General features: G+C 40.8%; 1 long non-coding RNA gene across 1 annotated transcript in view; it reads left to right on the forward strand.

Annotated features, from left to right (window-relative positions):
• LOC137538174 (uncharacterized) overlaps positions 1 to 24,375 on the forward strand; it is a 170,172-nt gene that overhangs the window by 50,581 nt on the left and 95,216 nt on the right. Inside the window, exon 2 of the long non-coding RNA XR_011024699.1 lies at positions 24,258 to 24,321. This is a non-coding gene — a long non-coding RNA (uncharacterized lncRNA). The remainder of the gene's footprint in view (positions 1 to 24,257; positions 24,322 to 24,375) is intronic.

Below are 24,375 nucleotides of genomic sequence, written 5' to 3' on the forward strand. Positions count from 1 at the left end.
GTCGCTGACGTCATCCCGCCCCGTCGCCATGGCGACGGGGGAAGCCCTCCACGAAATCCCGTTCTTTGAACGGGATTTCCTGATCGAAGCGGGCGGGGGGATGCCGCTGAGCAGCGGCTATCATGTAGCGAGCCCTGGACTCGCTACATGATTTAAAAAAAATAAAAAATAAAAAAAACTGCTGCGCTGCCCCCTGGCGGAATTTTTCATACCGCCAGGGGGGTTAAACCAAATCTGCCATGCCACTTGCCTGGATTTTTGGACCAGTTTGGACACATTTTTAACCACTTGCCGCCCACAGTGCTACCCTCCCCCCTTCCCCCAAAGACCAGGCCATTATGTGAAGTACTGGGCTATGCAGGCTTTTCAGCCTTCTGCACAGCCCAGCTTGGGAGCCCAGTGATCAGACTCACCTCCTTTTTTTTGTCCCTAAGGGGACATGTCGCCGGAGGGGTCCGATCTCTGCAGCACTTTTTTCCCTCCTCCCCTCCGTGAACAGATTTGGAACAGGGCGGCGATCCGTCCTGTTCTGCCTCTCATAGGCATCAGCCTATAAGAGGACGGTGCTCCCCGGCCAATCAGAGGCCGGGGATCGCCGATCTCGTACAGCGATGCGGCCCCCGGTAGCGCTGTATGCTTGTAAACAAAGGGGATAACTTTCCGTTCCGTGAAGTGGCAGGGAACGATCGCGCATGCACGTGGCCATTCCCTGGGAAACTGCAGCCCCAGGACTTGATGGCAATTGGCGTTAGGCGGTCCTGGGGCTGCCGCCGCGTTCACGCCCATTGGCGTGAGTCAGTCTTTAAGTAATTAAAAGAAATTGTGGCTGCAAATATGCCCTGAAGGTTTTTGATGTTCACCTGCCCTTAGGGCCCTTTTCCACTAGCAGTCGCTAGCGTTCACGCTGAACGCTAGCGATTGCTGAATCGCAAAAGTCAGGAAACCTCCGGCGATTGCGTTCACGATTTTGCTATGCACTGTACTGCATAGCAAAATCGCGGCAAAAATCGCTCCGCGGCGCGATCGCGTTTGCCAAAAAAACGAATCGCGGTAGTGGAAATACCCTACCGCGATTCCTATGTTATTTAGCAAACACTAGTGATTGTAAAATTGCTAGCGGTTTGCGATTTTTCGATTCAGCTAGCGCAAACGCGCTAGTGGAAAAGAGCCCACGGTCTGCCACGAGCGTCTGATTCACGAACATTCACAGAAAAATTTACAAACAATCCAGACATTCATTCATGATGCTTGTCCATCACCACAAATCATGATTCCTGACAATGTCTGCAGGATTATTGATATTTTCCAAATAAGGAAACCCCTACTAAATTAGGTGACATTATCATTGTACACTACAGGTTCTTTTAAAATATGTTGGAACTCTGATGGTGAAATTGTATACATTTACCAAAAATAAATACCCCTTTACATTTATATTTAAATTCTTTAAAAACTATTAATCCCACAAAAATAATACAAAAAAGTACATAAGTAATGACTAAAAAAAAGACCAAATATTCTATAAAGCCACTAGGAGGCAGCAAAGCTATTACAAATGCTTCTGTTTTGAAATTCCAAGTGATGACATGTAACTTATCCACTGAATAATTTTTGATATTCTCCTGACACATAAACACCTTGAAACACATTCAGAAGTTATCTGGGACACTCAAAGAGGAATTAAGCAAATCAGTGTATATGCCAAAAGTAATTTTCCAAAAAAAGCCTGTGGCTTCTGTTGCATTTTCTGTGGCTTAGAGAAACACGGGGGTCGTCAATTGCGCTTTTCAGCAGCTAAGTATTTACTACAGTTGGCTTTTTTTTGGTATGGGAGGTGGTAGTGTGGTGTTGCCTGCAGCATGGGATAGTATCTTGCGAGTCATTGAAAACCTTTAAAGAGGAACTGTTGTGAAAATGACATCATTCATAAAATTGCTTTTTTTTTTTTTTACAATGTTAATTTATAGATTATTTAGTCAGTGTTTGCCCATTGTAAAATATTTCCTCTCCCTGGTTAACATTCTGAAATGTATCACAGGTGGCGACCTCTTTAGTTCTGCCAGGTGATCTGTGCGGAAAGTTTGTTTACTGAGAGCTCTATGCAGGGAGGGAGATATTGCTTGCTTGGCAGTTGGAAAAAGCCATTCTTTCCCACAATACAACGAGGTTCACAGATGGCAAACTGTCAGGACCATGGTCATGACATCACACTGTGGGAGGGGTTTCATCACAATATCATCCATACAGACCCACCTGATGATTTATTAGAGGAAAGGTAACGATTTCTCATGGGAAAAGGGGTATCTGCTACTGATTAGGATGAAGTACAATCTTTGGTTAAAGTTCCTCTTTAAAATAGAAAGTTTAGCATTTGATTGGTGATTGGTGATGAGCACTCAAGATTTATTAATCGTTTGTAACGTAGAAAATGTGATTTGAAAAATACAAAACAAAACACATTTTCTGTCTGATGAATATTTTCCTAGTTTGTGAAAGTTTTTACTTTTATTGACTGAATTCCTGTCTATTGGTATCATATTGTTCTATTACGTCTAGATAATAGCTACAGAATGGATATTTTAGAACAAGTCCAGAGTCAGATTAACTCCTTGAGGACAACAGGCAGGCGGTCGCAGAGAGGTTAAAGCACCTTTCATCTTCTAATAATGTGGTACATAGTATTTAGACTCCAGTCTTGTTTTTTTGTGAAATGTGGCTTCTGCAGCTAAAAATCATGCTTGGAAATTGCATTAGGGCCGGTTCACATTGGGCGATTGCCGCCACTTCCTGGCGTTCGGGTCTGCGATTTGGGGGCAAGATCTTGCCACTTCACCTTGATTTATGCTTGTGATTCTGTTAATAGAAGCCCCAAAGACACTGCTTGCAGCGCATTTGCGATTGATCGAAATCGCAAACGCCACCGTGTGAATGTATCCATAGGGATGCAGGGCTATGCTGATCACCGGCGATCAGCAAAGCGATGAAAAAGCGCAAAGTGTCAACCAGCCCTTATCCTTCTGTTCAGACTTCAAGGAGGAAGTCATGAACTCTCTCTGGGAAATTGCAACCTGTAGTACAGGCAGTATGTTCTTCAGGTTTGGGGCCAAAGACTGATCTCCTGCTTAGGTATTTTAACGATGGTTTATATAAAATCAGCTGATCAGTGTGGAGAGGGATGAGCCAGGCAAACAATGGACCAGAAAAACACAAAAGAGAAAAAACAGGAGCCAATAGTGCAATATGTAAAAACACCAGGAAATTAAGTAAAGTTTCTTTGTTACAGCTAGAAGGCACTATAATGTTATTACTGACCTGATGTGGGAAATGCTCGAGAAATGTGTTGTCTGACCCTATCCATATACAATCAACTCTTCAACTTTTCGATTATTATTTTGCTGCTTTATGCTCAATGGGACAGGTAAGCCAACTATAGGAATAGTTCGAGTTTATTGTACATGGATGCATAAATTTAAAAGCGGCGCATGTAAAAATGGGTGCAAGATTGTTGATAGAATACCGTTAATTTTACCTTTGCTGTATGGCAGCATAGCGTGCGCTGGAGAATATTACCACTCGCTGCTGTCATTAAAAGCTTTAGCCTGGGAGCTATCTGTGCTACCTTAGTGATCCCCTTTTTGGATCCATAGATCAACCGGCAAGTAATTTTTTTGACGGGAAATGACAATAGTGTCTAAAGATAAGACGAAGGGGAATTATTGTGGGAAAAATAAATTCTCAGCTTTTATTTACATTTGAGCAAAAAGTGTCCAGTCCAAAATGATTCATACCCTTCACAAATTGTCACAGTCTGTGGGAAAATCCTAAGTTCTATACTATTCCAAATAGTCCAAGCTGTTCTAAAGCATCCTGATTACCCTGATTAATTGGGAACAGCTCTTTTAATCAATTCAACAGGTGAAAAACAGCAGCTCTGTGCAGTTGGTTTGTGGACAGTCATGGCTAAGACAAAGGAGCTCAGTAAGAACCTGCGGCTGCACATTGTGACTGCTCACAAGTCAGGAAAGGGATATACGGCCATTTCTAAATGTTTTCCAGTTCCAGTGGCTACAGTGCAAAGTATTACTACAATATGTTGTTCTGCCTCCTATACATTGTCTTATTAGCTTTTGGGAGACACCTATGTCGTTTCCCGTCAAAAAATTACTTGCTGGTTGAATAAAAGTAACTTTAAGTCAAAATTTGCCATGGGTATGTATACACACACACACACACACACACACACACACACACACACACACACACACACACACACACACACACACACACACACACACAGTGGGATGCGAAAGTTTGGGTAACCTTGTTAATTGTCATGATTTTCCTGTATAAATTGTTAGTTGTTACGATAAAAATTTTTAGTTAAATATATCTTATAGGAGACACACACAGTGATATTTGAGAAGTGAAATGAAGTTTATTGGATTTAGAGAAAATGTGCAATAATTGTTTAAACAAAATTAGGAAGAAATTAAAACCTCTAAACACTTCCCGTAGGTCCCAATGAGAGCCTGAATTCTGATTGAAGGTATTTTGGACCATTCCTCTTTACAAAACATCTCTAGTTTATTCAGGTTTGGTGGCTTTTGAGCATGGACAGCTCTCTTTAACTCACACCACTATACTCAGATCTGGGGACCGAGATGGCCATTCCAGAACGTTGGACTTGTTCCTCTGCATAAATGCCTTAGTGGATTTTGAGTAGTGTTTAGGGTTGTTGTCATGTTGAAAGATCCAGCCCCGTAGCAGCTTCAGCTTTGTCACCGATTCCTGGACATTGGTCTCCAGAATCTGCTGATACTGAGTGGAATCCATGCGTCCCTGAACTTTGACAAGATTCCCAGTCCCTGCACTGGCCACACACAGCCCCACAGCATGATGGAACCACAACCATATTTTACTGTAGGTAGCAGGTGTTTTTCTTGGAATGCTGTGTTATTTTTACTCCATGCATAACGCCCCTTGTTATGCCCAAATTACTCAATTTTAGTTTCATCAGTCCACAGCACCTTATTCAAAATGAATCTGGCTTGTCCAAATGTGCTTTAGCATACCTCAAGCAGCTCGGTTTGTGCTGTGGGTGGAGACAAGGCTTTCTTTGCATCACTCTCGCATACAGCATCTCCTTCTGTAAAGTACGCCAAATGTTTGAACGATACACAGTGACTCCATCTGCAGCAAAATTATGTTGTAGGTCTTTGGTGCTGGTCTGTGGGTTGACTCTGACTGTTCTCACCATTCATTGCTTATGTCTACCTGAGACTTTTCTTGGTTTGCCACTTCGGGCCTTAACTTGACCCGAGCCTGTGGTCTTCCATTTAATCAATATGTTCCTAAATTAATTTGAGAGTTGTTTTGAGACCCCCATGTTGCTACTCTTCAGAGAAACTTAAAAGAGGGGGGAAACTTACAATTGACCCTCTTAAATACTGTTTCTCATAACTGGGATTCACCAGTGTATGTAGGTCAGGGATGACTGAGCTTACCAAGCCAATTTGAGTTCCAATAATTCGTTTTAAAATGACAACAGTGCCCAAATGTATGCACCTGCCTAATTTTATTTAAACAATTATTGCACACTTTCTGTAAATCCAATAAACTTCATTACACTTCTCAAATATCACTGTATGTGTCTCCTATATGGTATATTTAACCACTTCAGGATTCTGCGTACGCTTAAGTACGCCCCTGAATCCTGAAGTGGTTTCCATGGAAACAGACGCTCGTATGAGCGGCCGTTCCATGTCAGTTCACGGAGGGTGTCTCCGTGAACACCCTGCGAGCCTTCGATCGTGGCTTGCAGGGTAAATGTAAACACACGGGGAAGATCTTCCCCGGTGTTTACATATATACGGCGATGCTGCGCAGCAGCGCCGTAGAGGAGATCGGCGATCCCCGGCCTCTGATTGGCCGGGGATCGCCGGCATCTGATAGGCTAAAGCCTATCCCATCAGGCGCAGAACGGAAATCCATCCTGCGCCGCTCACAGGGGGAGGGAGAGGGAGGGAAGGGGAAGGAGGCCAGGAAGCGCTGTGGAGGGGGGCTTTGAAGAGCCCCCCCCCGCAAGCGCAAGCAGCCAGCGGCGATCAGACCCCCCCAGCAGGACATCACCCTAGTGGGGAAAAAAGGGGGGGGAAGTCTGATCGGCCTGGCTGCCAGCTGATCGGTGCTGCGGGCTGGAGAGCCCACGCAGCACCGATCAGCAAAACCACCCGGAACCCGGAAGTGGTTAACTGCCATTTTTTTTATCGTAACAACCGACGATTTATACAGGACAATCATGACAATTAAACAAGGTTGCCCAAATCTTCGCATCCCTCTGTGTGTGTGTGTATATATATATATATATATATATATATATATATATATATATATAATATATATATATATGTGTATATGTGTATGTGTGTATATATATATATATATATATATATATATATAATATATATATATATATATATATATATATATATATATATATATATATACACACAATGTCCTCAAAAAAATTAGCATATTGTGATAAAGTTCATTATTTTCTGTAATGTACTGATAAACATTAGACTTTCATATATTTTAGATTCATTACACACAACTTAAGTAGTGCATGCCTTTTATTGTTTTAATATTGATGATTTTGGCATACAGCTCATGAAAACCCAAATTTCCTATCTCAAAAAATTTGCATATTTCATCCGACCAATAAAAGATAAGTGTTTTTCAAACAAAAAAGTCTACCTTCAAATAATTATGTTCAGTTATGCACTCAATACTTGGTCGGGAATCCTTTTGTAGAAATGACTGCTTCAATGCGGTGTGGCATGGAGGCAATCAGCCTGTGGCACTGTCCAGGTGTTATGGAGGCCCAGGATGCTTCGATAGCGGCCTTAAGCTCATCCAGAGTGTTGGGTCTTGCGTCTCTCAACTTTCTCTTCACAATGCACAATAAGGGAAAGAGGCGCCCTGATTTGAATAAAAGCTTTTAAAACCAGTTTAAAAACGAAAAAGAAAAATGAGGTATCTTACCTCAATGACGAAATCTCTGTAAACTTACAAAAGATTTTTATTTGAGCACAGGCAACGCGTTTCGCGGGTCTGAGCCCGCTTCCTCAGGCCAATACAGTGCCTAGAACAGCAGAAAGAGTTCCTCAATGTACATACATATACATATTTCATAAAAAATTATAAAAATAATAACGGTCAGAGTACATATATAAATGAATAAATAGCATAACATGAATTTAATTTGGCAGATTTATCCATGCCCTAATAGTTGATTCCATGCTGTGCATATGCAAACGCATATTTATGCGCACGCACACATCAAAGAGAACACACTACTGTCTCATATCTAAGGGCAAACTTGATGGTTTAGTCTAAGCTCTATTTGCCGTAATGCACAATACCATTATTATTATGCACCTTCTAGATGAATGATAAATATATAATATATATAGATATATATATGGAAAAAATAAAATGATAAATATTCTCTTCACAGTACCCCACAGATTCTCTATGGGGTTCAGGATAGGAGAGTTGGCAGGCCAATTGAGCACAGTAATACCATGGTCAGTAAACCATTTACCAGTGGTTTTGGCATTGTGAGCAGGTGCCAGGTCGTGCTCGTGCTGAAAAATAAAATCTCCATAAAGCTTTTCAGCAGATGGAAGCATGAAGTGCTCCAAAATCTGATAGCTAGCTGCATTGACCCTGCCCTTCATAAAACACAGTGGACCAACACCAGCAGCTGACATGGCACCCCAGACCATCACTGACTGTGGGTACTTGACACTGGACTTCAGGCATTTTGGCATTTCCCTCTCCCCAGTCTTCCTCCAGACTTTGGCACCTTGATTTCCGAATGACATGCAAAAGTTGCTTTCATCCGAAAAAAGTACTTTGGACCACTGAGCAACAGTCCAGTGCTGCTTCTCTATAGCCCAGGTCAGGCTCTTCTGCCGCTGTTTCTGGTTCAAAAGTGGCTTGACCTGGGGAATGCGGCACCTGTAGCCCATTTCCTGCACATGCCTGTACATTGTGGCTCTGGATGTTTCTACTCCAGACTCAGTCCACTGCTTCCGCAGGTCCCCCAAAGTCTGGAATCTGTCCTTCTCCACAATCTTCCTCAGGGTCCGGTCACCTCTTCTCGTTGTGCAGCGTTTTCTGCCACACTTTTTCCTTCCCACATACTTTCCACTGAGGTGCCTTGATACAGCACTCTGGGAACAGCCTATTCGTTCAGAAATTTCTTTCTGTGTCTTACCCTCTTGCTTGAGGGTGTCAATGATGGCCTTCTGGACAGCAGTCAGGTCGGCAGTCTTACCCATGATTGCGGTTTTGAGTAATGAACCAGGCTGGGAGTTTCTAAAAGCCTCAGGAATCTTTTGCAGGTGTTTAGAGTTAATTATTTGATTCAGATGATTAGGTTAATAGCTCGTTTAGAGAACCTTTTCATGATATGCTAATTTTTTGAGATAGGACATTTGGGTTTTCATGAGCTGTATGCCAAAATCATCAATATTAAAACAATAAAAGGCTTGAACTACTTCAGTAGTGTGTAATGCATCTAAAATATATGAAAGTCTAATGCTTATCAGTACATAACAGAAAATAATGAACTTTATCACAATATGCAAATTTTTTGAGAAGGACGTGTGTGTGTGTGTGTGTGTATATATATATATATATATATATATATATATATATATATATATATATATATATATATATATATATATATATATATATATATATATATATACAGGATCTTCGCAAAAAATTAGCATATTGTGATAAACTTCATTATTTTCTGTAATGTACTAATAAACATTAGACTTTCATATATTTTAAATTCATTACACTACAACTGAAGTAGTTCAAGCCTTTTTTTGTTTTAATATTGATGATTTTGGCATACAGCTCATGAAAACCCCAAATGCCTATTTCAAAAAATTAGCATATTTCATCCGACCAATAGAAGAAAAGTGTTTTTAAAAACAAAAACAAGTCAACCTTCAAATAATTATGTTCAGTTATGCACTCAATACTTGGTCGGGAATCCTTTTGCAGAAATGACTGCTTCAATGCGGCGTGGCATGGAGGCAATCAGCCTGTGGCACTGCTCAGGTGTTATGGAGGCCCAGGATGATTCGATAGCGGCCTTAAGCTCATCCAGAGTGTTGGGTCTTGCGTCTCTCAACTTTCTTTTCACAATATCCCACAGATTCTCTATGGGGTTCAGGTCAGGAGAGTTGGCAGGCCAATTGAGCACAGTAATACCATGGTCAGTAAACTATTTACCAGTGGTTTTGGCACTGTGAGCAGGTGCCAGGTTGTGCTGAAAAATGAAAAAAAGTACAACACCAGCCTACACCCTCACATATCCCTGTTGATCCAGAGGAAGGTGAAATACCCTTACTAGGCATTACTAACAATTCCTTCCAGATGGCAATCAGATAAAATCCCTGGATCAACACCACCGGGCATTACCTAGTAATTATAGCCATGGATGTCTTTCAACGCAAGGAAAACCTCTAAGTCCCCTTTAACCACTTGCCGACCAGGGGAATTTTCACTGATCGGTGCTGCGTGGGCTCTACAGCCCGCAGCACCGATCAGCAGTGCAGCAGGGCGATCAGACTACCCCCCTTTTTTCCCCACTAGGGGGATGTCCTGCTGGGGGGGTCTGATCGCCGCCGGCCATTAGTGGGTAGCGGGGGGGGGGGGGGGAACGGGATTTCCTGCAGGGCTTCCCCGGTCGCCATGGCGACCGGGCGGGATGACGTCACCGACGTCATCGACGTCGTGACGTCACCGACGTCGTGACGTCAGAGGGAACTCCGATCCGCCCCTTAGCGCTGCCTGGCACTGATTGGCCAGGCTGCGCAGGGGTCTGGGGCGGGGGGGGGGCGGCGGGTAGCGGCGAATCGGCGGCGAGCGGCGGCGATCGCGACCTACACGCAGCTAGCAAAGTGCTAGCTGCGTGTAGGGAAAAAAAAATTATGCAAATCGGCCCAGCGGGGCCTGAGATATCCTCCTGCGCAGGTTACCCCGAGCTGAGCTCGGGATAACCGGCAAGGAGGTTAATAAACACATTCAATTACATTTAAAATTAACTGTTTACCTCCCACACTCCAAAAAATACTCAAATGTGTTTATAAAAATGTTTTACAATAAAAAACAAAACAAAACATAAATAGTTACCTAAGGGTTTGAACTTTTTTAATATGCATGTCAAAATTGTATATTTACTATTATTTTTTAAATTATAAGCTTGTAAATAGTGATGGACGCTAAACTGAAAAATGCACTTTATTTCCAAATAAAATATTGGCGCCATACATTGTGATAGGGACATAATTTAAATGGTGTATTCACTGGGACAAATGAGCAAATAAAATATGTGGGTTTTTATTATGGTAGCATGTATTTTAACCTCCTGGGCGATAATCCCGAGCTGAGTTCGGGGTATGTCGCACAGGAGGATTTCTCAGGCCCTGGTGGGCCGATTTGCATACTTTTTATGTTACACGCAGCTAGCACTTTGCTAGCTGCGTGTAACTTCCGATCGCCGCCGCTCGCCGCCGATCCACCTCTACCTGCCGTGCCGCACAGGATCCCCCCCACAGGCCCCTTGTGCAGCCTGGCCAATCAGTGCCAGGCAGCGCTGAGGGGTGGATCGGGACTCCCTCTGACGTCACGACGTCGGTGACGTCATCGCGAGCGTCGCCATGGAGACAGGGGAAGCCCAGCAGGAGATCCCGTTCTGAACGGAATCTCCTGTTTGCGCTGATCGCCGGAGGCGATCGGAGGGGGTGGGGGGATGCCGCTGCACAGTGGCTATCATGTAGCTAGCGCTAGGCTAGCTACATGATTTAAAAAAAAAAATTAAAAAAAAGTGCTGCGCCCCCTCCTGGGCGATGTAATTGTATCACCCAGAGGGTTAAAGCTTTATTGGCTGAAAACTGAGAAATAATGATTTTTTTTCCATTTTTTTCTTAATATTAAAATGCATTTAGAAAAGAGCAATTCTTAGCAAAATGTACAACCCAGAGAAAGCTTAATTGGTGGTGGAAAACACAAGATATAGATCAATTCATTGTGATATTAGTGATAAATTTATTGGCGAATGAATGGGAGGTGAAAATTGCTCGGATGCATAAGGTGAAAAAATGCTGAAGGCTGAAGTGGTTAAAGAACCTTTTTCTAAATAAATGGCTAAAACCTTTTTCCTCCATGCACAGATCATGTCCCCCAGTCCATTGTAAAAGCCTAGGGACAAAAAGCTGATCTGCCAAGCTTTTTATATTGCCCTCTGATGTATTTATACATGTTAATTAGATCTCCTCTAAGGCGTCTTTCCTCCAGACTAAATAAGCCCAGTTTATCTAACTTGTTTTGGTAAGTGAGACCTTTCATCCCTTGTATCAATTGTGTTGCTTGTCTCTGCACCTGCTTTAAAACTGCAATATCTTTCTTGTAATGCGGTGCCCAGAAATGAATTCCGTTGATGCTATTGGACTAAATTTAACTGCTACCTATTCCAATACTATCACTAATGCTTACAATCAAATTGCATAAATAAGTTCACTCACGCTCTATCATTAAAAGGCCTAACCAACTGCAGCTGTGATTATGAGTTTTATGGTCATTGTGGTGTGATATTAGGTGTATATGAGAGGTCGTTTAACCTACCTACTGCTCTATGTATTTACATTGTGTGTGTGTAAGAAGTCAGAAATTTGCTATTGGTTATGTAACACAAATTGTTGTTTTTTAAATAGTTTTGTACCTATTGTGGATCGCTCTTCCCTTTTCTTCTTAATTAACCAGCAATTCCTGCAACCACTGTATATCGCCAACGGGGAAATAACTGTCCCCACTTGGTATTCTAGGTCCTACTGGAACTGGGTGGTCACACTCCTGGTTGGGCCTTCTTTGTTTTGTACATAACTCCACTTCTGGAAGGTGAACATCTCCAATGGAGATGTAATGTATAGTACTGGGGTGGAGACACCCAAAAATAGGTAGTGTAATGAAACAAAAAATAATAAGGGAGAGGGAGGGGTGTCTTTAGCACTCCAGATGTAAGAACCCAAACCACAGGGTTAATGTAAACAGATAAAGTTCATTAAAAAAAATTTAATTGTGCTGAATAAATAGTTTAATCTTTTTACATTTACCCTGTTGTTTGAATTCTTACGTCTGAAGTAGTAAAGACACCTCCCTCCCCCTTATTTTTTTTTGGTTTCAATAATTACCCTTATTTGCAAAAATAACAGTAATATACCCTCATTACATAAATATTAAAAAAGCTGAGTCTCTAATGTAACTATGTATTTTTATAAAAGCTTTCACATTGTTTTCTTTAACAAGTGATTTATTTTAGTAACTAAAGGGGGGGGGGGGGGGGTAGAAGGGACTAATAACTAATGGGGGATTTATTTTTTAGTGTATGTTAGTATTTTTACATGTATCTTTACTTTTTGACCACTAGATGTCCCCACACTTAATCCTGTGTACTGAACATTTCAGAATCAGAATCAGAATCACTTTATTTCGCCAAGTACAGCAAAGCTGTAATCGGAATTAGTTGTGGTTCACATGGCATAGGCAGGAGTATAAGACAATTTACAATGCGTACAATTTAAAATGCAGAATCAGTTCATATCGTCCATTTCACTGCTGTGCAAAATACAGCCCAGTAAATAATAATAATAATGATATTAGTAATAATAATAATAGGGGGGCAGGTAGTGGCCCCGAGTCTATCTGGATAGGCCAGGCAGGCAACAGCGGGGACCGGTTTGATCGATCCAGCTAGAGCGCAATGGTATGCGAGCCCGTCAGGGGGAGGTTGGAGTTCAGTAACCGGACAGCTTGAGGGAAGAAGGTATTCTTCCGCCTAGTGGTTTTGGATGGTATGGTCCTGTGGCGACGGCCCAGCGGGAGGAGCTTGAAGTAGTGGCTGCCTGGGTGAGAGGGGTCACGGGAGATCATGGTGGCCCTCTTCCTCATCCTGGCGGAGTGGAGGAGATCGAGACATGGAAGAGGAGATCCGATGATCTTCTCCGCGTCCGTTATGACTCTCTGAAGTTTGTGTTTGTCGCTGGCCGTTGCGCCTGCGTACCAGACAATGACTGAGGAGCAGAGGATGGACTCAATGGTGGAAGTGTAGAAGCTGGTCAGCAGCTCCTTGGGCATGCCAAATCTCTTCAGTTGGCGCAGGAAGAACAGCCTCTGCTGAGATTTCTTCTGGATTTTGGTGGTGTTTAGCTCCCACTTCAGCTTGTTAGTAAGAGTTGTGCCGAGGAACCGAACAGATGTCACCTTAGAGACTTCTGTACCCCCAATGAGGACAGGTGGGAGGGGGGTAGGGTTTCGCCTGAAATCTACCACTAGTTCAACAGTCTTTGCTGCGTTGAGGACAAGGTTATTGTCTATGCACCAGTTGCATATTCTCTCGACTTCGCTGTGGTACTCCTGCTCCCCGTTTTTACCAATAAGGCCGATGATAGTGGTGTCGTCTGCAAATTTGATGAATTTCACAGAGTCAGCGGATGAGATGCAGTTATTGGTATAGAGGGAGAACAGTAGAGGTGACAGAACGCAGCCTTGTGGAGCCCCCGTGTTGGTGGTTCGAACCCTGGAGAGGTGGTTGCCAAGCTTCACCTGTTGTGTTCTGTTAGTCAATGATGGCAATGATCATTTGTTACTTCGGAAAGTAGCTTTGAAAACACATGTTCCCATTCACCAATCCCAGACTGGCAGGGCTGCAACGGGACAATGGAAAGTTCATATATACAGTGGCTTGCAAAAGTATTCGGCCCCCTTGAAGTTTTCCACATTTTGTCACATTACTGCCACAAACCTGAATCAAATTTATTGGAATTCCACATGAAAGACCAATACAAAGTGGTGTACACGTGAGAAGTGGAACGAAAATCATACATCATTCCAAACATTTTTTACAAATCAATAACTGCAAAGTGGGGTGTGCATAATTATTCAGCCCCCTTTGGTGTGAGGTGCAGTCAGTTGCCCATAGTCATTGCCTGATGAGTGCTAATGACTAAATAGAGTGCACCTGTGTGTAATCTAAAGTCAGTACAAATACAGCTGCTCTGTGACGACCTCAGAGGTTGTCTAAAAGAATATTGGGAGCAACAACACCATGTAGTCCAAAGAACACACCAGACAGGTCAGGGATAAAGTTATTGAGAAATTTAAAGCAGGCTTAGGCTACAAAAAGATTTCCAAAGCCTTAAACATCCCACGGAGCACTGTTCAAGCGATCATTCAGAAATGGAAGGAGTATGGCACAACTGTAAACCTACCAAGACAAGGCCGTCCACCTAAACTCACAGGCCGAACAAGGAGAGCGCTGATCAGAAATGCAGTCAAGAGGTCCATGGTGACTCTGGATGAACTGCAGAGATCTGTAGCTCAGTTGGGGGAATCTGTCCATAGGACAACTATTAGTCGTGCACTGCACAAAATTGGCCTTTATAGAAGAGTGGCAAGAAGAAAGCCATTGTTAACAGAAAAGCATAAGAAGTCCCATTTGCAGTTTGCCACAAGCTATGCGGGGACACAGCAAACATGTGGAAGAAGGTGCTCTGGTCAGATGAGACCAAAATGGAACTTTTTGGCCAAAATGCAAAACGCTATGTGTGGTGGAAAACTAACACTGCACATCACTCTGAACACACCATCCCCACTGTAAAATATGGTGGTGGCAGCATCATGCTCAGGGGGTTCTTCTCTTCAGCAGGGACAGGGAAGCTAGTCAGAGTTGATGGGAAGATGGATGGAGCCAAATACAGGGCAATCTTGGAAGAAAACCTCTTGGAGTCTGCAAAAGACTTGAGACTGGGGCGAAGGTTAACCTTCCAGCAGGACAATGACCCTAAACATAAAGCCAGGGCAACAATGGAATGGTTTAAAACAAAACATATCCATATGTTAGAATGGCTCAGTCAAAGTCCAGATCTAAATCTAATCGAAAATCTGTGGCATATATATATATATATATATATGTATGTGTGTGTGTGTGTGTGTGTGTGTGTGTGTGTGTGTGTGTGTGTACCAGGGGTCCAGAACTGGTTATTAAACCTTGTGTTGTTCTTTACCCTCCTTGGCGGTACCCCCGAGCTACGGTCGAGGCAGAAAACTGCAGCTTAAAGCGGTAACTCCGACCTACAGCCGGGGTAACCGCTGGAGGCTATATGCAGAGCAATGCTTGCACCGGGCTTTTCAACTCGCCTCCCGGGGGATCCCAACGTCGGTCACCATTCTTCTTCTGCTCCTCCAAGGCTCGGCTTCCCCCTAGTGAGATTACGGTCCCCCTAGTGAGATTACGGTTTTAGACCCTAAAATCTAAAGGAATCATACCACCAGGGAGGTTAAATGTGTTCAGAGACATTGCATATAAAGGACAGGCAGTGAAACTACTGAAATCTTTGTGTGTGGCTTATGATTATGAACAGCAACAAGGTTTAAAATATGAACAGATTTTAAACAGTGTGAAGAGTGAAGTCATTAATACTCATAATATCATATTTTGGTAAAAATCAGTAAATCACATCAATTACAAATTAATCCACTGTAACTTTCGTTGTTGTTATTTAATATAATACGATTAAACAGAGAACATAAACACTAGCAAAAATGTATCATAGTAATTGAAGCTTGAAATCTAATAAGCTCTAAAATCTATAAATTACAATAACTAAATGGAGTAGCCCACGGGCCAAACAAATGATCTATTTATTGAAAGACGTCAATTAGAAACATGAGTAATAAGTATTTCCTTGTTGGTTAGTGTATTTTTTTTTTTATTTTTATTTTTTTTTTTTTTACATCAGATGTCTTCTTCATATTTTGTATTGCTTATGCATTTTTATTTTTCTGGAATCCTAACTATTCTTAAAGATTAGTTTATTTATTATAGGTCCTCAAACTTAAAATATATATATATATATATATATATATATATATATATATATATATATATATATATATATATATATATGTGTATATATATATATATATATATATATATATATATATATATATATATAATAGCATTTTATTTTCACAACTTTGGAAGGAAACTAATTTGTACTATCACAGGTTCAAATAAGTCATATTTACGCAGCTTCTCTAGCAAACCGACGTTTTAATTGAATTATACATTTTGCTAATAGTCTTTATTTTTCAGTGTCTATGTGTAAATGCCGTAGGTTTCATTATATTTTCATCTTGGTGACAAATAGTGGTGCAAATTTATAAACTGACAAAATTCAGTGTAAGAAATCTGGGAGGTGAAATTGGTATTTTGCAAAGAAATCCTGACTTACTGATTAAGTATCTCCACACATCAGGAATGTGCCTCTTGCATATGTTAAATATCATGAATTGCTAATTAGGAATACAATGAGATATAGCAAGTAAGAGATTAATGAAAGATGTACCACAACATAGAATCTGTTTAAAACAATTATATTAACTCCTTCATAACCAAAAGAGAGAATCTGATAAAATCATATTTCGTGATTCGCAATAGTAATATTAAAAGCAATGCAAGTGTGTGATCTTTAAAGCAATACTTGTCCAAATGACCATCTCAACAGCACAGCCTAATAAAAACAATATGTTGCCCACCCTCAAAACAATGCAAATAATTACTAATACAATAAAACAGTGCTGTTAAATTGAGGTTACTATAAGCTTAAAGAAAACCTGTACTGAAAATTAAAAGTCAAAATAACCATACACAAGTCATACTTACCTCCTGTGTAGTCTACTCCTCAATCTCTTTCTCCTCTCCTGTGTCCTGTTTGTCCACTGTGATCAATGGAATTCTCCGTCCTCCATTTTGAATATGGCCATTACTCCATAACAGCCTTCTGGTCAGCACACAGTTAAACTGTAATATCGCCCACTTGAGCCATAGGGAAACATGGACACATCAGTTCTCCTCTCAGCTGTAACTGACAGCAACCGATATATAACTGACAGCAACTGAAATATTTCAGTTCTGACAAAATGTTGTCAGAACTGGAAGGGATTATTGTCAGAAGAAAATGGTGAGCTTCTGAGAGGAACTGATGGCAAGGTAACTATGTAATGTTCATTTGAAGTTACCTCATGTGTTTATTTTAAATAATTTTACTCAGTACAGGTTCTCTTTAAAGATCAACTATTGCAATTATGAGTACACAGCACTTTTTAATCTCAAGAACAAAAAGCTGTTGTTGAATAATGCAACTTGTGTTCAAATATTTGGGGATCGTTAGCAAAGTACATTCCACTTTATTCAAGTTTATAGTGGCTTTGAGCAGGTTTTCCAAACTAGCATGCATCAATAATATAAATGTGGAAGCCTATATTACATTGATAGCTGTTTTATTGATACATTGTCTTTGTATGTGACCTCATGCGCTGATCTAATATTATTATTTAGTATTTATATAGCACCGCCATCTTCTGTAGCGCTTTACAGATTATGTACCTATCTATCTATCTATCTATCTATCTATCTATCTATCTATCTATCTATCTATCTATTATATAGTCACATCTCTAACTGTCCCTCAGAGGAGCTCACAATCTAATCTCTACCATAGGCAAGCATCCATATAATAGGGACAATCCCATTCATCTATAGGAAAGTTGATGATAATTAAAAGATTTCTTGACTTTTGTAAAAAAAAAAATCTGTTGAAATCCTCAGCAACTGAACACAGACCTGAACTCAGTACATTGGTACGGGAATTGGGGATACCCTGTTTTTCTGTGCACTCTATCACTCCCACTTATCACTAGGGATGGTCGGAAATGCCTATTTCCTATTCCGGCTGAAATTCCTATTTACGCAAATGCAGGTTACCGATTCTGCAGATTTACTATTTTCTAAGTTCCGATTTCCGATGAGTCTTTGTATTGTCATTAGAGATGGCCCGAACGGTTCACCGGCGGACAGTTCCCGGTGAATTTTGGCTGTTCCCGTTCTCCGCGAACTGCGAACATTTGACGTGTTCGACCCGCCCCCCTATACATCATGATAGAGCCAAACTTTGACCCCTTACCTCACAGTCAGCAGACACATGGAAGCCTATCAGCTAGCACCCCCTCCTGGACCCCCACCCCACTATCAAAAAGCAGTTGTGGTGGCCGTATTGGATTCATTCTCTGCTGGCTGCTGACTGTTAGTGAGAGCATGGTCAGACGTTCTGCAGATTGGTAGGGAAAGCATTAGCTAGGCCTGTGTTCTTGCTTCTCACTTGCTATAAAAGCACCCCAAACAGCTAGCACATCATTCTCCTGTGGTTTTTTTGTGTGTGACACTCCACGGCCCACTGGCACCCAGAGCTGTGTGCACACTACTGCTGTGTGTACATTAACTTGCAGATACAGTATCACTCCTGTGCATTATTATTTTATTGTATTCTGATAGTACTATTGCATTTCTCTGTGTGTGACACTCCACAGCCCACTGACACCCAGAGCTGTGCATAATGTGATTTCTGCCCTTTAGGGATTAAAACCTGACTTTGCATCAACTCTGTCATTTTTGTTGAAACATTTGGCATGGATCCCCCTCTGGCATGCCCCTGTCCAGGTGTAAGACCCCTTGAAACAACTTTTCTCTCACTTTTGTGGCCAGAAACAGTTTTTGTAGGTTTTGAAATTCGCCTGCTGATTGAAGTCTATGGCGGATCGCATATTTGCGAACATTTGTCATTTTTTAAATTTTCTGATTGGCCGAATACTTCTTAGTTGACTCGGAAGTATTGGACTAATCACAGGCTGCAGAATTTTACCGTGGTAATCAGAATACCATTTCGATTTTATGCCGATCACAAGACTCCGTAACACTCGGTAGTATCCAAGTCTTGTGATTGGTCTAAAATTACTGCAGCAATCAAACCATATTTGCTTGTGCACAAGTACAATTTATAAGTTCCCAAAGCACAGTTTATCTAATCTGAAAGTTGCCATTGCATAGCTGCTTAGCTGCTGTATTTATATGTTATAATGTATCTAGTGATCTCTTCTCAGCATTCTGCTTCTACAGCACAGAAAGCTCCTTTTCACACAGCTAGGAATGTATACTAATTATAGGAGTCAAAGGAATGTAAACAACAGATAATGTTATCACCTCATCCGATGCAGCAGCAAGATTTCAACTGAAGAAGAAAGAGCTGTGTTTAACTGTTTGAATGCTGTTCACTTTTTTGTTGTAGTAGATTTTATGCTGTAAATAATCTTTTAGATCAAAGAAGAAATGCTGAGTTTTATACCCCTTTAATTTACATTCAATTACTGTATTTTAATATGTAATATAGAGTTGATGGTATGTATATAGAGTGGGTTATATAACTGTATTAGCTAGGCCTTTTTTTTAACATCGAGTCTCAGGCAACCAGAAAGCACACTTATCTGGCATATACACCTATTTAACCAGAATGGCAACTCGGTTATCAAGCTATAGGGAAAACAAAGTCAGAACACCAGAAGAAAATAATTACAAAAAATAAGCACACAGTACAATAGCAGAAGAAAAATTAAGAAAATGACAGGAAAAAAGATGAAAATGCCAGGACAAAGAAAACATATACAGAAGAAAATAAAAAAGTTTCCTTACTATTTAAGGGAGCTTCAAAATTCCACTACAATTTCCCTGCAGGAGCTACTGCCACATGCAGGCAGGGACGGTTCTAGCCACAATGGTAGCCACAATGGGGCCCTAGGGCCCCCTCCCCCAGCATAATCACCCTGACAGCTGTCGTGCCCACCAGATCCTCCCTTCACTGTGTCCCCACAGGGCCCCTACACCGTTTTTGTCAGAATAGCAACTCACCTATCCCGCTGTTCCATGCTGTTCCATCAGTGCTCCCTGTCTTTATCCCTGCTGGCTGCCTCTTCTGTGCCACTCTGCTACTGTAATGACCGTTCATGGAGAAAGACAGCCAGTGGGGCTGAAGATAGGGAGCACGAGTGGAGCAGCGTGCCGGGATAGGTTAATTGCTATTCTGACAAACCGGTACAGGGGCCCAGTGGCGTAGCTAAGGAGCTATGGGCCCCGGTGTGAGTTTCACATTGGGCTCCCCAAGCAAGTCTATACATAACAAATGATATGGTGCATCAAAACTTGCCAAGGACAGCCACAGTGTCAGAGGTGCAAGAAGGGGATGGGGAACAGTTTAATGATTACTACAATTCAAAGCATCTATACAAGTGATTATTACAAGCACAAGACCAATGAGGAGCTAAAACCGTGGTTGAGGGAGGGCCCTATGGTTCCCCTCTAGCCCAAGGGCCCTGATGTGGTCGCAACCTCTGCAACCCATATTGCTATGCCATTGCTGGGGCCTCAATGTTCACAATTCAAGGGAGACCTGGGGACTGCAGTACTTAGGGGCACTGGGGTGATTGCCCCCTTTGCCTCGATGGTAGTGCTGGCTTTGCATGCAGCGGTTAGTTACCCCCACCTCAGATATGAAGGTAGAGATGAGTCTCTTGTCCTTTCCAGTCATGGGCTTTGCAGGAGAAGCAAATTATTTTTGCGTCTCTCCTGTAGAGACCTCATCGTGTCATGGACCACGTGAAGGGGTATGGTTTAGGATGGCAAAGCCCCAGCCATTCTGGCAATACCAGTCAACACAAGGAAGAGTTACAATGGCTTAGTGGTGTGGGCTACATCCTTTAATTTTTCTAATTTTATTTAATCACTTTATGAAGGTAACAAATGTGCACTTGTGTGCGTATATACCGTATTTTGTGGCATATTAGATGCACTTTTTCTTCCCCAAAACAGAGGGGGGTGGTGGGAAGTCTTATATGCTAAAGATACCGAAAAATGGGTGCAGAGTGCGCAGGGAAGCTCTTACCTGTCCTGCCGCCACGCTCCTTTCCCCCTCGTTCCAGCTGCAATCCTCTTCTCCCTCTGCAGGTGACATTCAGTGATGCTGTCGCCACCGCTGGGTCCTCGGTTCCTTCTTTCAATAAAAATAAAGATATGTTAGTGGCATGTTACTGTAACTGGAGCCGCGGTCCCCTTGTCACTCACGGAAACCCGCCACCTCTGCTGCTACACGCTGGGTCCTTCCCGTTTGCCTCCTTCTTCCGCTTCACTGCATGTGCGCCGGTCATGTGTCATTTTTCTATTCTTCCAGAAAAGAATGCTAGTAATAAAATCAACAGTATGGTAAGTGTGTATGTGTGAATACCAACACTAATCTTATTTTAGTATGTACTTTAACCTCTTGATCTTCTGTTGACAGTAAGTTCCTTCTAAAAGTTCACTTATGCACACATAGAAACAAAGTTGAAGCAAACAAGTATACATATACAGCACACAAAAGGTAAATCACAGTTTATGATGCAATGCAGACTACCACAACTCAAAACAAATATTTAAATACATTTTTAGAAGTTACAAAAATAGGAACATGTATAGGAAAATGTATTTTAAATATATTATAAACTAGCACTGATTCATCACCTGACATTAGTAGATGTTTTCATACCTTTTAAATTAGCTTGCTGGCCAGTACCAAGCAAAAAAAAGCATTTAAAATAAATCGTCCCAACTATATTGAAGTTTGATGTTGCTTTTCGTAGACTCTTTTTGGTATGTTTTCACTTTTTAAGAGTTGACAAAGTGTTTTGTTTATAGGATAAGAATAGATCTCCTGTACGGAAACTCAGGAGAAAATTATTTGAATCCAGGCCAATAAATATTTGTTATAAAACGGTTGCTTCTCTTGAATGGTACTAAAAATATGATGCAGCTCATAAGTATACTGCACAAATATGAAAATGTATAATTATTTTAGATCCTTAACATATAGATTAAATTATATGTAATTATGAGACCTGTGGAAAATATTGATGATTGAGCAAACAAAATTTCTATAGCTCTCAAATTTCTATTAGCTAATCTCCGTAAGCTGTGCTAATTGTTAAATGATTTGCAAGCCCCAATTTCACCTTTGAAGATGAAAATAATTTCAATTTTAGATTTTTTTTTTTATAATAACCAGTCATCCCTGGAAGGCAGAATCTATATATACCTTCCTGCACATATGTGGCCAGCATTATGCATTACTAATGAGTCTGATGCTCCCTTTAAGTGAAACATCATAAACTTTTTCAAGCAGCTGACAGGTGCTTATAAAGTGACCCAGACCTGAAAATTGTCATGAAGTGTTCCTGTTTCCAGATCTCATTAATGACCCTCTTGAAAAAAAGAATCAACAATTTTTTTTGTAAAGATTGAGGAATATGATGTAATTAACCAGGGATGCTAAATTCCAAGAACTTGAATTTAAAGTTATTAGTTGGTAACATAAAAATCCAATTTTCATGAATAAAAATAATCCAAGATTTAATACAGAAATGTATGGACCACACTGGCAGCTATATTAAATTGTGATGATATTGCCTATGATCTATATGCTTTGGAACAAGACTCATTTTTTATTGATATAATTTTTAACACTAGTATTAAGCTCTCACCTGAAACAATATTTCTACATTTTAAAGGTCTATACTTAGAAGAAACTCATGATTGACTTCATACATTTTTTGCCATAAAATTAATTATTCACAGGCATTGGAATGATTCTTCTTTTCCTATTTGTAAAAAAAAATTATATATATATATATATATATATATATATATATATATATATATATATATATATATATATATACCGTATATATATATATATATATATATATATATATATATATATATATATATAATTAACAACACTTCACAGTCAGAAAAAAAGTGAATATTACAAAGTAAACATAGTAATACTTATTATTCATAGATCTAATTATATGACACAAACATATAAACATGTCAGTAGAGTTAAGCTATCAGTTTCTCAGTGTAAATCTATAAAACATGGAGAAAAAGCATTATATCTACCTGCTTTATATTTTTATAAGTTTGCACTTACTTTAAGCTTAGCGTTAAGGTGAGAAACAAAACCGTAAATATTTTATATTTCTGAATTACAATTTTTACAGTTGAATTCCATACGGCCCAACCATTAAACTGATCATACCTCCTCTACAATTCCATTGTGATCTTTATGACAAAAAAAAAGTTTTTTTGCTTTTTTTAAATAGCGGAAATAATGTTTGTTTGATCTTCATGCTTTGCTCTCTGCCAGGCAAAGGACTCTTGCTTATTCCGAAGTAATATAGGAAACTGGGTAATCATTTCTAAACACAGCATTTTTCCTTCAGTGCTGAAAACAAATCAAAAGGGCACAGGATTTGTGATTATTATTTCAGCTGTCGTAAAAAGATATTTCTGCTCTGCTGGCTAAAATTAAGTTAGCTGTAGAGTGAGTGTTTGAAATATCGAAGTTAAAGTATGCTTTTCAGTGTGCTGTTTTTAGGTGCAAAAATACCATTTCTACTTACTCTCTACTAGGAGGGGTAGGGATAGGGTGGCATTAAAGGACAAGTGTCATCCCCCCTGGAAAAAGTTAGATACTTACCTAAGTGGAGGGAAGGCTCTCTCTGGATCCCCTAGAGCCTTTCTGCTCCACTCTGGGTCCTTGTGTTCAACCGCCGGGCCCCAATTGAAATTTCCCACTGGCTCCGTCTTCAGGTGTCCTTGGAGGTACTTGAGTCTCCAAGTATTTCTGAAGTTCGTGCTTCCCGAGTGAGCAGTACAGAGCCACTTGTCTTCAGAAGTACTTGGAGACCCAAGTACTTGGATAGCCTTCCAAGGAGATCCAAAGACTTCTTCGACAATAAATTAGGATACAATGGGGTGCTCGGTGGTGACATGTAGGGACACAGAGAGGACTAGGAAGGCACAGGTGTCGAACTCCAGGCCTGGAGGGACAGATCCATGCCAGTGCTTAGGATGGACTAAGAAACGGAGAAATGTGTTCTACCTTATGGACCACACCTTTCCTGATTCAGATCCATCAATAAATTTGAGCTGTGTCAAAAATATGAGGACCCCAGCCCTCGAAGGACCAGTTTGACCTACCTGCTCTAAGAGATCCAGAGCCTTACATCTTCTTAGGTGAGTAACGTACTTTTTTTCTGGGGGTAGTTAAAGGTATCCTTTAAGGGTAGAGAGATAGTTAAAAATCATAATTATTAGTGTTATTATTTTATCTCTTTGTTCCCATGAAATTCAAAGAGTATTATACTAAATTATGCTATTCTTTTTCTTTTATCAGATTTTGAAGATGTCCAGGGATGAAGCCTCTTGAACTGACTGTAGAAGTGAAATCCATAGAGTTCATGCTATATGTGAGTAGACCTCTGCATCATATATTTCTAAGTAGATCCTGGGAAGTTAGATTT

The sequence above is a fragment of the Hyperolius riggenbachi genome, chromosome 11, assembly GCF_040937935.1.
Source record: "Hyperolius riggenbachi isolate aHypRig1 chromosome 11, aHypRig1.pri, whole genome shotgun sequence".
Lineage (NCBI taxonomy): Eukaryota > Metazoa > Chordata > Amphibia > Anura > Hyperoliidae > Hyperolius > Hyperolius riggenbachi.